This window comes from Bison bison, unplaced genomic scaffold, assembly GCF_000754665.1.
Source record: "Bison bison bison isolate TAMUID 2011002044 unplaced genomic scaffold, Bison_UMD1.0 scf7180017864517, whole genome shotgun sequence".
Taxonomy (NCBI): Eukaryota; Metazoa; Chordata; class Mammalia; order Artiodactyla; family Bovidae; genus Bison; species Bison bison.
The window spans coordinates 3,340,395-3,357,701 of NW_011495070.1; positions in this window are offsets into that span (position 1 = coordinate 3,340,395).

The following is a 17,307-nucleotide window of genomic DNA, read 5'->3' on the forward strand; positions in this document are numbered from 1 at the left end:
GATAAATGTCCATCTAGTCAAAGCTATATTTTTTCCCAGTAGTCATGCATGGATGTGAGAGCTGGACTATAAAGAAAGCTGAGTGCCGAAGAACTGATGCTTTTCAACTGTGGCATTGGATAAGGCTCTTGAGAGTCCCTTGGACTGCAAGGAGATCCAACCAGTCCATCCTAAAGGAAATCAGTCCTGAATATTCACTCAAAAGAGTGATGCTGAAGCTGAAACTCCAATACTTTGGCCACCTGATGTGAAGAACTGACTTGTTTGAAAAGACCCTGATGCTGGGAAAGACTGAAGGCAGGAGGACAAGGGGACAACAGAGGATGAAGTGGTTGGATTGTATCACTGACTCAATGGACATGAATTTGAGTAAACTCCAGGAGTTGGTGATAGACAGGGAGGCCTAGTGTGCTGTGGTCCATGGGGTCAGGAAGAGTCAGACACGACTGAGTGACTGAACTGATAACTGTTATAGTTAACTTCTCATCAGAAACAATGGAGGAGAGAGCAGTGGGTAAATACATATGAAGTAAAAAACAAAACAAAGCAAAACTATCAACCTAGAATCCAAATCCAGCTTGACTATCTTTCAAAAAATTAAGACAAAATAATCTCCTAGAAGGGGACGACAGAGCATGAGATGGCTGGATGGCATCACCGACTCGATGGACATGAGTTTGAGTGAACTCCAGCAGTTGGTGATGGACAGGGAGGCCTGGCATGCTGCGATTCATGGGGTCGCAAAGAGTCAGACACAACTGAGCAACTGAACTGAACTGAATATCCCAGATAAACAAAAATTAAGTGAATTTTTTGCTAGCACACTAACTACCAGAAATATGAAATTTAGTCACATTAGTAGTAGCTCCAAACAGCACATACAAATCCACATACAAAGCAAAGAGCATCAGAATGGTGATTAGGTAATTTGTTATTGTTTTTGTTTTTAGTTGCTAAGTTGTGTCCTACGCTTTGTGACCCCATGGACTGCAGCAGGCCAGGCTTCCCTGTCCTTCACGATCTCCCAGAGTTTGTTGAAATTCATGTTCTTTGAGTTGGTGATGCTATCTAACCATCTCATTCCACCCCCCATCTCCTTTTGCCTTCAGCCTTTTCTAGCATCAGGGTCTTTTCCCTTGAGTTGGCTCTTCATATCAGGTGGTCAAAGGATTGGAGCTTCAGCTTCAGCATTAGTCCTTCCAGTGAATATTCAGGGTTGATTTCTTTTATGATTAATTTGTTTGATCCCCTTACAGTGCAAGGGACTTTCAAGAGTCTTCTCTAGCTCCACAATTCAAAAGCATCAGTTCTTGGGGGTTCAGCCATCTTTATGTCCAACTCTCACATCCATACATGACTACTGGAAAAGCCGTAGCTTTGACTCTATGGACATTTGTCAGCAAAGTGATGTCTTTGCTTTTTAATGTGCTCTCTAGGTTTGTTATAGTTTTCCTTTAAGGAGCAAGCATCTTTTAATTTCATGACTGCTGTCACCGTCCACAGTGATTTTGGAGCCCAAGAAAATAAAAGCTGTCACTGCTTCCACTTTTTCCCCTTCTATTTGCTATGAAGTGATGGGACTGGATGTCATGATCTTAGTTTTTATAATGTTGATCTTTAAATCAGCTTTTTCACTCTCCTCTTTCACCCTTATCAGGAGGCTCTTTGGTTTCTCTTCACTTGCATATCTGAGATTGTTGATATTTCTCCAAGCAGTCTTCATTCCACCTTGTCATTCATCCAGCATGACATTTCAAATGTTGTACTCTACATATAAGTTCAATAAGCAAGACAATATACGATATACAGCCTTGTCTTGTATACAACACAATATACAGCTTTGATATATTATTTTCCCAATTTGGAACTAGCTTGTTGCTCCTTGGCTGGTTCTAACTGTTGCTTCTTGACCTGCATACAGGTTTCTCAGGAGGCATGTAAGATGATATTCTGATATTCTCATCTCTAAGAATTTTCCGATTTGTTGTGACACACACGGTCAAAGGCTTTAGTGTAGTCAATGAAGCAGAATTAGATGCTTTCCTGTAATTCCCTTGCTTTCTCTATGATCCAGCGAATGTTGGCAATTTGATCTCTGGTTCCTCAGCCTCTTCAAAACCCAGCTTGTACATCTGGAAGTTCTCAGTTCACATACCACTGAAGCCCAGCTTTAAGGACTTTGAGAATAACCCTTCTAACATGTGAAATGGGCACTATGTAAGGTAGTTTGAACCTTCTTTGTTTGGCATTGCTCTTCTTTGGAATTGGAATGAAAACTCACCTTTTCCAATCTGTGGTCACTGCTGAATGTTCCAAATTTGCTAGCATACTGAGTGCAGCACTTTAACAGCATCATCTTCTAGAATTTGAAATAGCTCAGCTGGAATTCCATCACTTCCACTAGTTTTGTTCATAATTATGTAATTAACACTGGCAAGTAAAAATATGTTTCCTCTCTCAACTAATTTAGAAAGCAACCACATAAAACAATATGTATATAATATATTTTGGGATCTATAACATATAGAATATTTGCCAATAACAACACAAAGGAGATGAGGGGGAGTAAGGCTATATTGGCCTAAAGAAATTAGTGGAGATGGTGACTTGAATTCTCAGAAACAAATTAAAGAAAACCAGAAATGATAAATAGAATGGTTAATACAACAAAAGTTATCAATATTATTTGCTCTCCTTTGTTTCCTCATCTTCTTTAAACATCATTAAATTATGTAAGTAAATAATAATTGTAACAATGTATCATTGGTTTGTAACATTATAGGATATACTATATATGGAAATAATGTAAAAAGAAAGAGGAAGAAGAAATGGGAATAGAGGTATAAAGGAGGTGTGCTTTTATATATCTTATTTGAATTAAGTTATTGTAAACCTGAAGCTGATTCTGATATAAGTTAAGATATATACAATAATCTCTACAGCAATCACTAAAATAAAAATTAAAAATACAGTATAAGTCAAAATTCTGCATTAGAAAATACACATTCAATGCAAAAATAGCAGTAAAGAATGAATTAAAAATATACGACTATACAGAAAACAAAAATAAAACAGCAAATATTTTATCTTCAACTATATAAATAATAACATTATTGTTGTTGCTAAGTCACTTCAGTCGTGTCCAACTCTGTGTGACCCCATAGACGGCAGCCCACCAGACTCCCCCGTCCCTGGGATTCTCCAGACAAGAACACTGGAGTGGGTTGCCATTTCCTTCTCCAATGAGTGAAAATGAAAAGTGAAAGTGAAGTCGCTCAGTCGTGTCCGACTCTTCGCGACCCCATGGACTGCAGCCTACCAGGCTCCTCCATCCGTGGGATTTTCCAGGCAAGAGTACTGGATTGGGGTGCCATCGCCTTATTATACTTGAATGTATTTAACAACATAATCAAAAGGCAGAGATTATCACACTGAATACAATACATGACTCAACTATGTATTGTGTATAGGACTGAAAGTGTGAGTATAGAAAATGATATATAGTGCAAACAGAAAGCACAAGAAAACTGGAGTGGCTATGATAATATTTAACAAGATAGTCTTACATAAATATATATAGAAATAAAGAATGGCATTTTAATGTTTTCTTTTTTAATTTTTATTATTTTAATTATTTTTTGAATTGAAGTGTAGTTGATTTACAATGTCATGTTAGTTTCTACTGCACAGCAAAATGAGTCAGTTATACATGTTTTAAAATAGTTTTTGTCCGTCCCTCTGAGAGATAAAACAATTAGAAAAGTATATACATTTGACAAGACTATCAAAATCCAGAGAGCAAAACTAACAAATTAAGGGAGAAATAGAAAACTCAACAATAATATTTGGAGAATTCAATACCCTATTTTCAATACTGGATAGAACAACTAGGCAGAAGTTCAACAGGGAGTTTAAAGATTTGAACATTATAACCCAGTTGGACCTAATAGATATCTATAAAACACCCTTCCCAATGACAGTGTATATACAGTCTTCTCAAGTCCACGTGGAGCATTGCCTAGGGCAGGCAATATGCTATGACATATATAGACCTTAATAAATTTAAAAGGACAGAAATAATAAAAAGAATGTTCTCTGACTATGCAGAATGAAACCAGAAATTAATAATAGAAATACATATGGGAAACTCAAAAATAAGTATAAATTATGTAACAACATATTTCTAAATAAATGTTATGTCAAAGAATAAATAAAAAGAGCAATGATAAAAATGCTTTGAGAGTAGGGAAAATGATGAGACAATATACCCAGTTGTATGAGATGAAGCTAAATGATCCATAAATTGTTTCAAAAATAAGAGAGAAGGACTTACAAACTCATTCTATAAGACCAGGGTTATCCCTGATGCAAAACAAAGCCAAGGCATCAAATCAAAAAAACTCCAGAATCTAGCAATATATAATGAATTATGCACCGATTAACTGAGATTTATTCCAAGAATGCAAAGTTGCTTTTACATCTGAAAACCAATTAATGCAGTACACTATACACTGTGTCTATACATAGAAAACAATCAATATAATATTTCCAGTAGATTCAGAAAAATCAATTGACAAAACCCAATATTTTATATTTTTCATTATAAAAATACACATAAAATGAAGAATAGAAGAGCATTTCCTCAACCCGTTATGACACATTTAATAAAAACCTACATTTGGTATCATACTTAGTGGTGAGAGACTGGAAGCTTTGCCCATAACCTCAGAAACAAAACAAGTATGCCCACTCCTGCCACTTTTATTCAACATTGCACTGAAAATTAGAAAAGTACCAAAAAAAAAAAATTCAAATAGGAGAAACAAAACAATCTGTATTCACAGATGACATGTTTTATACATAGAAAATTCTAAAGAATCCACTAAAAAATTTAGAATTAATAAATTGGGCCCATCAGCATGATACAAAGTTATTTCAGATTTTCTACATAGATGATGAATTCGTCTGTGAATAAGCAGAGTTGAATGTCTTTCTTCCCAATAGGTATACGTATTATCTCTTGTCCATGTCTTATTCAATTAACAAGAGCTTCTGGTACATGTACAGTGTTGAAAATGAGTGGTCAAATGAGTAACTTTGCCTTTTACCTGATCCTAGTGAGAAAGCTTCGAGTTTCCCATCATTAAGTATGATGTTACCTGTAGATATTTTGTAAATAATCTTTATCAAATGGAGAAGGTTCCCTTGTCTCCCTAATATACTTAGAACTTTTATTGTGTTGTCAAATGTTTTTTCTGAAACTATTGATATGATCATGTGACTTTTCTTTTTTATTCTGATGTTGTGATGCATTATATTAATAGATTTTTTAATGTTCTACTAGCTTTGCACATGTGTAAAACCCACTTGCCTGTGGTGTATAATTCTTTGCATACATTGTTAAATTCAATTTTCTAGTGTTTCATTGAAGATTATTGTGTTTATGTTCATGTGCATGCATGCTAAGTCACTTCAATTGTGTGTGACTCTTTTGTGACCCTATGGACTGTAGTCTGCCAGGCTCCTCTGTCTGTGGGATTCTCCAGGCAAGAATCCTGGAGTCAGTTGTCAGGACCTCTTCCAAGGGATCTTCCTGACCCAGGGATCAAACCTACATCTTTACATCTCCTTCATTCACAGGTGGGTTCTTTACCACTAGCACCACCTGAGAAGCCCATTTATGTTCATAGGATATATTAATCTGTAGTTTTCTTGGAATATCTCTGTCTGGCTTTAGTCTTAGGGTAATTCTGCCCTCCTAGAATGAGTCAGTAAGTATTTCCCCTGCTTCTATCATTTGAAAGAGATTATAGAGCATTGGTACAATTTTTTTTTTTTTTTTCCTTAAATGTTTGGTAGAATTCACCGGTGAGTCCATCTGAGCCTGGTGCTTTCTGTTTTGGAAGGTTATGAATTGTTAATTCAATTTTTAAACAGACACAGGCCTATTTGGATCATCTATTTCTTCATGAATTATGGCTAACTGTATCTTTTGAGCAACTGGTTCATTTCATCTAGATTATCAAATTAGTGGATGTAGGGTAGTTTATAGGGCTTCCCTGGTGGCTCAGCAGTAAAGAATCTGCCTGCAATGCAGGAGACCCAGATTTGTTCCCTGGGTTGGAAAGATCCTCTGGAGAAGGGAATGGCTGCTCACTCCAATATTCTTGCCTGTAGAATTCCATGGACAGAAGAGCCTAGTGGGCTATAGTCCATGGAGTCTCAAAGACTCAAACACGACCAACACTAACACTAAGGTAGTATTTATTACCTAACTTCCACAAGATCTATAGTAATGTTCCCCCCTTTCATTTATGATATTTGTAATTTGTGTCCCCTCTTTTTACCTTAGCTTGGCTACACACTTATCTTACTGAGTTTTTTCAAAGAATCAGCTTTTGGTTTTGTTGAGTTTCTCTATTGAGCTCTTACTTTCAATTTCATTGATTTTTGAAATTATTTCCTTTATTCAGTTCACTTCAGATTTGACTTGTGCCTGCATTTTAAAAATGATAGAGGTCAGAAATAACAAAAGTCAAGAACTAGAAGAGACAAAACTGTTTTTGATTGCTTGTTCAAGATGTCAACCATGCTTTGAAAAATTACAAGCATGAGAATAATATTAAACTAGAATAGTAAAATTGACTTGGCATTGAAAACTAGTTTGAGAACAAAGTAAGAAAATAATTGCTAGGATAAATGTTTTGAATTCCCTTTAATACTTTGGGTACCTCGTCATTCAAGTAACATATGAATTGGTTTTATTACAAAGGTTTTTAGTATTGTTTCTGTCTTGAAAACCTTTGCACCAAGATCCTTCATCATAGACATTTTTTACAGTCTTGTTGCCCCAAAAGACACCTATGATCTTTCTCTAAAAAATCACTGATCTCAGGGATTTGTATTTGGTTGTATTATACTTCTGAGCTCATCTAGGTATAAGAGATCAAATTTAAGAAATACATATATGCATAAAATATGACATAAGATATGACACAAATGAATTGGATCATCATTTTTAAATAAGTTTATCTTATGAATTTTAGTAGTATATTATTATGCATTATCATATACATCATCCTATTTTTCATGTGTTTATTGCCATGGATTGTAATTTCTGCCTTCTTGCCCTATTATAAACCATTATTTTATCTCATATAGTATATGTGGTCTTTGAATCCTAGCTACTATGTAAGATTTACTTCGTTTTCATTAAAAAATGAAAAAATTTAGTTCTTAATATCCAAACAATGTTTTTGTCCTATAAATAGGCAGTCATTTATTGCTTTTCTAATATCATCTGCATTATACTGACAAGTAAATTTTTAATGTTCTTATCTTTCCTACAAGAGTTTAAGTATACAAACAGAAAAATACCTCCATATTCTAGAGGACATTTCTTTATTTATAGTGGGTCCTGAATGTACATTTGAAGTTATTTTTAAAACACTCAAGAGTATGTATCTTATTACTTTTTTCCTATAATCAAATTCTCAAAGGTAAAATTTGCTACTATTTAGAATTTTTACTCTTTAAATAAATTTATTAGTAAAATCCCGATATATGTGAACATCACTCTAACTTATAAATAAATTGATATGGTTGGATTCCTAGCCCAGTGTAAGCTGAAAATAAGAATTCTGGTTTTTATTTAGCTTAGTTTATCAGTCTCAGAAATTGGTGAACCTTTTTATTTTTACTCATTTTGTACTTTTTAAATTATTTTAATTATCTCTAAGCATCCAGGTGCAATATGGTAGTCTTTTATAAATAAATAAATAAAATTAAATCAAATACAAGATCATTATCATTATGTTTAATGCACTAATTACACAAAGCTCTATTCAGGCCAAATTTGATTACTGTGATTCTTCATTGCTATTTTCCTAGATTAAAAAGCCAAGCATTATTATAACCAATTTCTTTTAATTTTATGACTGGCTCCTTTTATTTATCTTTCTCACTGTTGCATGGGAAAAAGCAAAATTGTACTATGAATAAAACTACATTTTTCTCCTATTTTGAGATAATTGTGAGGTGTCCTTGTTTTCCTTTAAATTCAGAATGTGTATATCAAGGTGCTTATATGAAAACGAATGGCTGGTATTCCGGTATCAAATATCACATACTAAAAAGCAGGTTGTTTGGGAAAAGTATTGCTTTACATATGTAGCCCTTTTAACTGTAAAATATAGAATGATGAGAAGATTAAAATTTTAAAAGGAGAAAAAAATGCTAGAGGTTTAAAGATGGAGGTAACTAATTAGATGGAGTATCAGAGCCCAGAGTGAACAATCCACAGAGATTTAAAATGGCTTTGCATGGGTCTGTTTTGAAAGATCCAACATGGATTAATAGTGGAAACTTAGTTAAGTCCTCAGGGAAGATTTAATACTGACCTTATATAACCTATATGATAGTCTGAAAATGTTGTTACTTGAAAATAAGATACAAATAACTGATCCATTTACTCTTACTGTATGATACTTTTACATTCAGTTCAGTTCAGTTCAGTTGCTCAGTCGTGTCCGGCTCTTTGCAACCCCATGAATCGCAGCACGCTAGGCCTCCCTGTCCAACACCATCTCCCGGAGTTCACTCAGACTCAGGTCCATCGAGTCGGTGATGCCATCCAGCCATCTCATCCTCTGTCGTCCCCTTCTCCTCCTGCCCCCAATCCCTCCCAGCATCAGGGTCTTTTCCAATGAGTCAACTCTTCGCATGAGGTGGCCAAAGTATTGGAGCTTCAGCCTCAGCATCAGTCCTTCCAATGAACACCCAGAACTGGTCTCCTTTAGGGTGGACTGGTTGGATCTCCTTGCAGTCCAAGAGACTCTGAAGAGTCTTTTCCTGCACCACAGTTCAAAAGCATCAATTCTTCGGCACTCAGCTTTCTTCACAGTCCAACTCTCACACCCATACATGACCACTCGAAAAACCATAGTTTTACATTAGTTATGTATATATACAATCATCGATATCTCACAACAGCACGCTGGACAGACATTAGTATCGCTGCTAGACAAGAGGAAGCAGAAATACATATAGTTTAAAGCAGTTTTCCAAGGTAACACTGAACATGCCAAAGCTTGGGCTTAAGCTACAGTCACCTGACTACAAAGCCTATTTTCTCTCTATGAACTTCCATAGATAGAGGGAAAGAAAGATTGTGGACTAAAAGGTAGGATACAAGATGAGTTCTGTTTTATGGATGTCTGGCAGGAATCAGTGAGAAAAGAACAGGGACAGAGGATAGAATTTTAGAGTATAAGATTAATGAGTTATAACCACTTTAAGAAACACATAGCTAAGTCCTGTAATATAAAGACTATAATATGATACCAGGGACAAAATAGATCTCACCTAATAATAAACAAAGAATAACATCATGTTCCAATATGTTTAGAACCTTTTTGAGGACACACAATAATACTCCAAACAACTATCAAATTGATTTTTCCTGAAGCTAAATAGAGGGATAGTTTTTATCCATAGAAAATAATTTAATACTGTCATTGAGAAGCACTGATAATTTAAAAAGGCAACTGTTCCAATACTTTTTTCTTGTTTTTAGAGATTTCATTCAGGTATTTTGTCAGCAGTCCAATTCTACCTACTCTTTATATTACTACTTTAACTAGCTTTAAAAATATGTCCTTTTAAAAAGATTTTTATTTTTAATCTTATAGAACATGAAGATTTGCATTTAAAGTTAAAATCTTTAAAATCTTTCCTTTTAAATAAGTGGTTAGGTGATCTTACTTGATGAATGAAATGTGAGAAGTAAATTAATCACTCTTATTGTTTAAGTATAATTGATTTACAGTGTGTTAATATCTGGTGCTCAGCAAAATGATACAGTTATATTTATTCTTTTCCATGTCTTTTCCATTATGGTCATTGTGACTTATTAAAATATATTTACTATAGTTCCCTATCTTATACAGTAGGAGCTTGCTGTTTATCTATTTTATATATGGTATTTTGCATCTGCCAATCCCCTGCTTTCTTTCCCCTTTGTTTGTTTTGTAAGTTTGTTTTCTATGTCTATGAGTTAACTGCTGCTGCTGCTGCTGCTAAGTTGCTTCAGTCGTGTCTGACCCTGTGCGACCCCACAGACAGCAGCCCACCAGGCTCCACTGTCCCTGGGATTCTCCAGGCAAGAACACTGGAATGGGTGGCCATTTCCTTCTCCAATGCATGAAAGTGAAAAGTGAAAGTGAAGTCGCTCAGTCATGTCTGACTCTTAGCGACCTCATGGACTGCAGCCCACCAGGCTCCTCTGTCCATGGGATTTTCCAGGCAAGAGTACTGGAGTGGGATGCCATTGCCTTTTCTGGAATTAATCACTATTATTTATTTATTTTTAATTAGAGGATAATTGCTTTACAATGTTGTGTTGGTTTCTGCCATACATCAACACGAATCAGACATAGATATACACATGTCCCCTCCCTCTTGAACTTCCCTTCCATCTCCTACCCCTTCCCACCACTCCAGACTGTCAAAGGCACCGGGCTGTGTTCCCTGCACTATACAGCAAATTCCCTTAGCTATCTATTTTACACATGGTAATGTATATATTTTAATACCACTCTCACAATTTGTCCCACCCTCTCCTTCCCCTGCTGTGACCATAAGTCTCTTCTCTAAGTCTGGGTCTTTATGAAAATAAGTTCATCAGTACCATTTTTCTAGATTCCATATATATCTCTGTTAATATATATATATATATATATAATATATATATAAATTCCATATATATCTGTGTTAATATACAATATTTGTTTTTCTCTTTCTGACTTAATTCATTCTGTATAACAGGCTCTAGATTTATTCATGTCACTAGAACTGACACATTTGTTCCTTTCTATGGTAAGTAATATTCCGTTGAATATATGTACCACACTTCTTTATCCATTCATCTTTTGATGGACATCTAGATAGTTTCCTAGCTAGTGTAAATAGTGCAGCAATGAACATTGGGGTACATGATTCTTTTCAATTATGGTTTTCGCAGGGCTTATGCCCAGTAGTGGGGTTGTGATGTTGAGCATGTTTTCATGTGTTTATTAGCCATCTGGATGTCTTCCTAGAGAAATGTCTGTTTAGGTCTTCTACCATTTTTTGATTGGATTGTTTCTTTTTCTGATGTTGAGCCACATGAGCCACTTCTATATTCTGGAGATTAATCCTTTGTCAGTTGCTTCATTTGTAATTGTTTTCTTCCTTTTGGAGGGTTGTTTTTTCATCCTGTTTATGGTTTCTTTTGCTGTGTAAAAGTTTTAAAGTTTAATTAGGTCCCATTTGTTTATTTTTGGTTTTATTTCTGTTAATCTAGGAGGTGGATCATAGAAGATCTTGCTGTGATTTGTGTCAAGAAGTGTTCTCTCTGTTTTCCTCTATGAGTTTTATGGTTTCTGGTCTTGTGTTTAGGTCTTTAATCCATTTTGAGTTTATTTTTATGTACAGTATTAGGAGGTATTTCAGTTTCATTTTTTTATACATAGCTGTCCAGTTTTCACTTATTGAAGAGACAATCTTTTCTCCACTGTATACTCTTAACTCCTTGTCAAATATAAGGTGTCCATAGGTGTGTTAATCACTGTTCTTCAGTACAGATGTTGTCCTCTGTCAAAGGCGAGAAAAATTAGAGTTCGTTAGAAACTGTTAATTGCAAATACATATGTGTGTGTGTGTGTGTGTGTGTGTGTGTGTTAGTTGCTTGGCAATGTCCAACTCTTTGTGACCCCATGAACTGTAGCCTGCCAGGTTCCTCTGTCCATGGAATTCTCCAGGCAAGAATACTGGAGTGGGTTGCCATTCCCTTCTCCAGGGCATGTGCCCAACCCAGGAAATATGTATATTTATCCCTATGTTGCTATAGATCATTTTGGTGAAGGTGTCAAAACTAGATATGACAATGAGAAATAGCTTTCAACAGACATAAAATTCTTGATATGAACTGGTTCTGAACAAGCTTGGGTCAAAACTTTAACTGGATTAGCTTTGAACCAGGAACCCAGGGTGGTCAGTTCACAGTGAGGGCTGCCAGAGTCACACGTTTTAATTGCTTAGAATTATGATTGAAAATAATTTCTTTGGAACTGGCTTCAGTGGCAGTGAGGGTGGAATGGGAAATTTTAGCATCAATTTGAACTTCCTCAAACTATTGACAAATGTTTCTTAAAAATAGATTTATATTCTTTAACCAAATTTGTAGAGAACTTTCATTTTGCTAGAGCTTTGCTGGCAATAGAGATTAAGAACTGTTTATTCACTAAGGCCATTCAACAGTGTTTACTGAGCACCTGCTATGTGTTGATTTCTGGGTATATAGATGTCAAAAAGATAGATAGACAAGTGCATTCCCTTGGTACCATTTACAGTATAGTTGTGGAGACATGCAAAGAAGTTACATGGGAGGATTGCACATTCTGAAATGGATATGCAGGAAATATGTGAAGAAAATGGACAATATGAGATAGAACAGCAAGAAATGTTTGCTTTTCATTTGTCATATAATTTTTAAAGGTTAAACACCATTTATATGTTATGGACCTAACAGAAGCAGAAGATATTAAGAAGAGGTGGCAAGAATACACAGAAGAACTATACAAAAAAAAGATCTTCATGACTCAGATAACCAAGAGGGTGTGATCACTTACCTAGAGCCAGACATCTTGGACTGTGAAGTCAAGTGGAGCTTAGGAAGCATCACTATGAACAAAGCTAGTGGAGGTGATGGAATTCCAGTTCAGCTTTTTCACATCCTAAAAGATGATGCTGCTCTCAATATGCCAGCAAACCTGGGAAACTCAGCAGTGCCACAGGACTGGAAAAGATAAGTTTTCATTCCAATCACTAAGAAAGACAATGTCAAAGAATGTTCAAACTACTTCACAATTGCACTCATCTCACACACTAGTAAAGTAATGCTCAAAATTCTCCAAGCCAGGCTTCAACAGTAAGTGAACTGTGAACTTCCAGATGTTCAAATTGGATTTAGAACAGGCAGAGAAACCAGAGATTAAATTGTCAACATCCGTTGGATCATCAAAAAAGCAAGAGAATTCCAGAAAAACATATATTCTGCTTTTTTGACTATGCCAAAGCCTTTGACTGTGTGAATCACAACAAATTGTGGAAAATTCTGAGAGAGATGGGAATACAAGACCACCTGATCTGCCTCTTGAGAAACCTGTATGCAGGTCAAGAAGCAACAGTTACAACTGGACATGGAACAACCGACTGGTTCCAAATTTGGAAAGAAGGACGTCAAGGTTGTATATTATCACACTGCTTATTTAACTTATATGCAGAGTACATGTTTAGAAATGCTGGGCTGGATGAAGCACAAGCTGGGATCAAGATTGCCAAGAGCAATATAAATAACCTCAGATATGCAGGTGATACCACCCTTATGGCAAAGAAGAACTAAAGACCCTCTTGAAAGTGAAAGAGGAGAGTGAAAAAGTTGGCTTAAAACTCAACATTCAGAAAACTAAGATCATGGCATCTTGTCCCATCCCATCACTTCATGGCAAATAGATGGGGAAACAATGAAAACAGTGGCAGACTTTATTTCTTGGTTTTCCAAAATCACTTCAGATAGTGACTGTAGCCATGAAATTAAAGATGCTTGTTCCTTGGAAGAAAAGCTATGATCAAACTAGACAGCATATTAAAAATCAGAGACATTATTTTGCCAACAAGTGTCCATCTAGTCAAAGATATGATTTTTTTCCAGTAGTCATGTATGGATGGGAGAGTTGGACTATAAAGAAAGCTGAGCACCAAAGAATTCATGCTTTTAAATTGTGGTGTTGGAGAAGACTGTTGAGAGTCCCTTGGACAGCAAAGAGATCCAACCAGTCCATCCTAAAGGAAATCAGTCCTGAATATTCATTGGAAGGACTGATGCTGAAGCTGAAACTCAAATACTCTGGCCACCTGATGTGAAGAATTGACTCTTTGGAAAAGACCCTGTTGCTGGGAAAGACTGAAGGCAGGAGGTGAAGGAGACAATAGAGGATGAGATTGTTGGACAACATCACTGACTCTATGGACATGAGTTTGAGTAAGCTCCTGAAGTTGGTGATGGACAGGGAAGCCTGGCGTGCTGCAATCCATTGGGTCACAAAGAGTCGGACATGACTGAGTGATTGAACTGATCTGAAACACCATTTATAGTTATTACAAAATATTAGTTATATTCCTCATTTTGTACACTACATCCTCATGACCTATCTTAGTTCAATTCTTTGTACTTCCCTCTTCCCTACCCTTAAGTTTGGAGAAAGACATGGCAACCCACTCCAATATTCTTGCCTAGAGAATCCCATGGTCAGAGAAGCCTGGCAGGCTACAGTCCATAGGGTCACATGATTTGGACACAACTTAGCAACTACATCACCACCACCACCCTTAAGTTGCCCCTCCCCTCTCCCTACCAGTTAACCACTAGTTTTTCCTCGATATCTGTAAGTCTGCTCCTCTTTTGCTCACTATTTCATTGTGTTTTTTGCATTACAAGTGTAAGTGATACCATACAGTATGTGGCTTTCTTTGCCTGACTTATTCCACCAAGCATAATGCCCTGCAAGTCTATCCACATTGCTGCAAATAGCAACATTTCATTTGTTTTTATGGCTAAGTAACATTCCATTGTATGTTTATACCACATCTTCTTTATCAACTTATCTTTATCCTAAGTGCTAATAGAAATCTTGGTTGCTTCAGTACCTTGGCAATTGTAATTAATGCTGCTATAGCACTGAGATGCATGAAACTTTTCCAAGTAATGTTTTGGGTTTTTTTGGATATATGCCCAGGAGTTGAATTGCTAGGTCATATGGTTGTTCTATTTTTAGCTTTTTGAGAACCCTTCATACTGTTTTCCATAGTGGCTTCACCAACTTACATTCCCATCAACAGTGTACAAGGATTTCCTTTTCTCCATATTCTCTCTAACGTTTGTTATTCATGTTCTTTTCATTGACAGTCATTCTAATAGGTGTGAGGTGATACCTCATTGTGGTTTTGATTTGGATTTCCTTAATGATCAGTACGTTGAGTATCTGCCTGTGCCTGTTGGCCATCTACATTTTCTCATGTCTATTCAGTTCTTCTGCCCATGTTTTAAATTGGGTTGCTTGTTTTCCCCATATTTATGTAGGTTGTATATTAACCCTTATTGGTCATATCATTTGCATATATTTCCTCCTGTGCTGTAGGTTGTCTTTCCACTTTGTTGGTGGTTTCCTTTGCTATGCAAAATCTTTTAAGGTCAACTAGGTCCAATTTATTTATTTTTGCTTTTATTTATTTTAGGAGACATCAGGAATGATTTTTAAGCAGGGATGTGTGATAAGACCAGATTTACATTTCTGCAAGACTATTATGGTTGCTGACTATATGGGATTGCAGAGGGGCAGGAGTAACAATGAGGGACCAACAGTAAAGCTAATGTGGGAATGTAGGTAACAGGTGCATATCACTGGAATTAGCGTGATGACAGGAAAGGGAAATAGAAGTGGATGAATAAGCTAACACCAATGTTGTAAAAAGGAGGCCAACATATGAATTTAGCCACAGGGAATGAATATTAATATATGGGAAAAAGTGAAATATAACACTGTAAAGAGTCCAAATTGAACAATAGTAAGTGATCACTAAGGACCTTGTGCACCTAGAGTCACTTAGAATTCTGTGAGTGCTCTGTGTCATTACAGAGACCTAGTAGTATTCTATCTTGAACCCTTATTAAAATATTTTGTTTAAATTAAAGATGTATCCTCAGAGTTAGTTATAAATTCTTACTAATATGTTTCTTATGTATCACTCATGACTCTCCACAATGAGTATATTTTTAAATCTACTCTTTCCATTTAATAGTATTCAACAAATATTTATTAAGCACCCACAATTTTTCAGGTACTATGCTCAATGATGAAAAAATTAAAATACACATTACTCTCATATTTCTCTCTCTTTAATGGTGAAACCAGATAAACAAGCAATAACAAAAAAATGTAGTGTGTATTTTTATTACTTATTCAATAATGATACTTGGTAGAGTAAAATCTATTAAGATGATATAGAGAGAATTGAGATAATAAGCATGGCAGACATGGAAAGTATGTAAACTTGAAAGGAAGCATGAAAACAAAAAGATGTGATAATTTTCCATGGAGAGATAACACAATTTACAAAGATTCTAAGTTGACAGATAAATAAGAAATGTTAGAAGCACTGAAATAGATTCAGTAATGTCTGCAGCATCTTATGGCTATGGGGTGGTAAGTAGCTGGGAGTGGGAAGATTTTAAGTAGTGAAAGGTGTTATTTCGGTAGATTTCAGTTTATTAAAAGTCACAGAAGCCACAATAAAGACTTTGAACTTGACTCAAAATGAAAAAGAATACTACTGAAATATTTCAGGGAGAAATATCAGTCCTTGCATTTTATGATAATAACTGAGGCTCTAATGATGGTAATGAGTATTAGAGAATCAAAGAAGGAAACAGTGAAACTAGTTAAGAAGCTGTTTAAAAGTCACTTTGCAACCCCATGGACTGTAACTCACCAGGCTCCTCTGTCCATGAAATTCTCCAGGCAAGAATACTGGACTGGGTAGCCATTCTCTTCTCCATAGGATTTTCCTGACTCAGGGATTGAATGTGGGTCTCCTGCTTTGCAGTCAGATTCTTTACCTTCTGAACCACTAGGGAAACCCAGAAAAGAAAGTAACCTCCAGTCAAATGTCCTCCACGATTCTGCTGTTCACCTTGTGATGAACACATGGGTATGGTAAGTGGACTTGATTTGCTGGGGAGAAATAACATGAAGAAAATCAACACATATTAAACACTTGAAGTGTACCCCCAGCAGATGAAGAATGCAATTTATGCAGAATCAGACCTAATGAACTAAAAAACATTACTCTTTTCAGCATACCAAACATTGGCCAACACTCACAAATATCATCTGGCTCTTTCTTAATGTTCCTGTCAGAAAATGGTTTTCCATCATGTTGAAGAAGTTGATTAGCAAAACATACGTTATTTATAGGAAGTTCTCAAAAGGAAGGAAAACTATCAAGGAATTGAGAGTCAAATTGACTACTGATAAAAACTGAAAATGAATGCTGAAAACATAGTTCTTAGTACTCTGGCAATTATGCAAATCATAAGCACTTTTCAAAAGCTGATTACATTTAACTGCAAAATAAATTAAAGAGTGCTAAATAGGTCAGCATTATTAATCTATCATCTTTTCCAGTTCATGAAGTAAAGAAGGTGAAAAG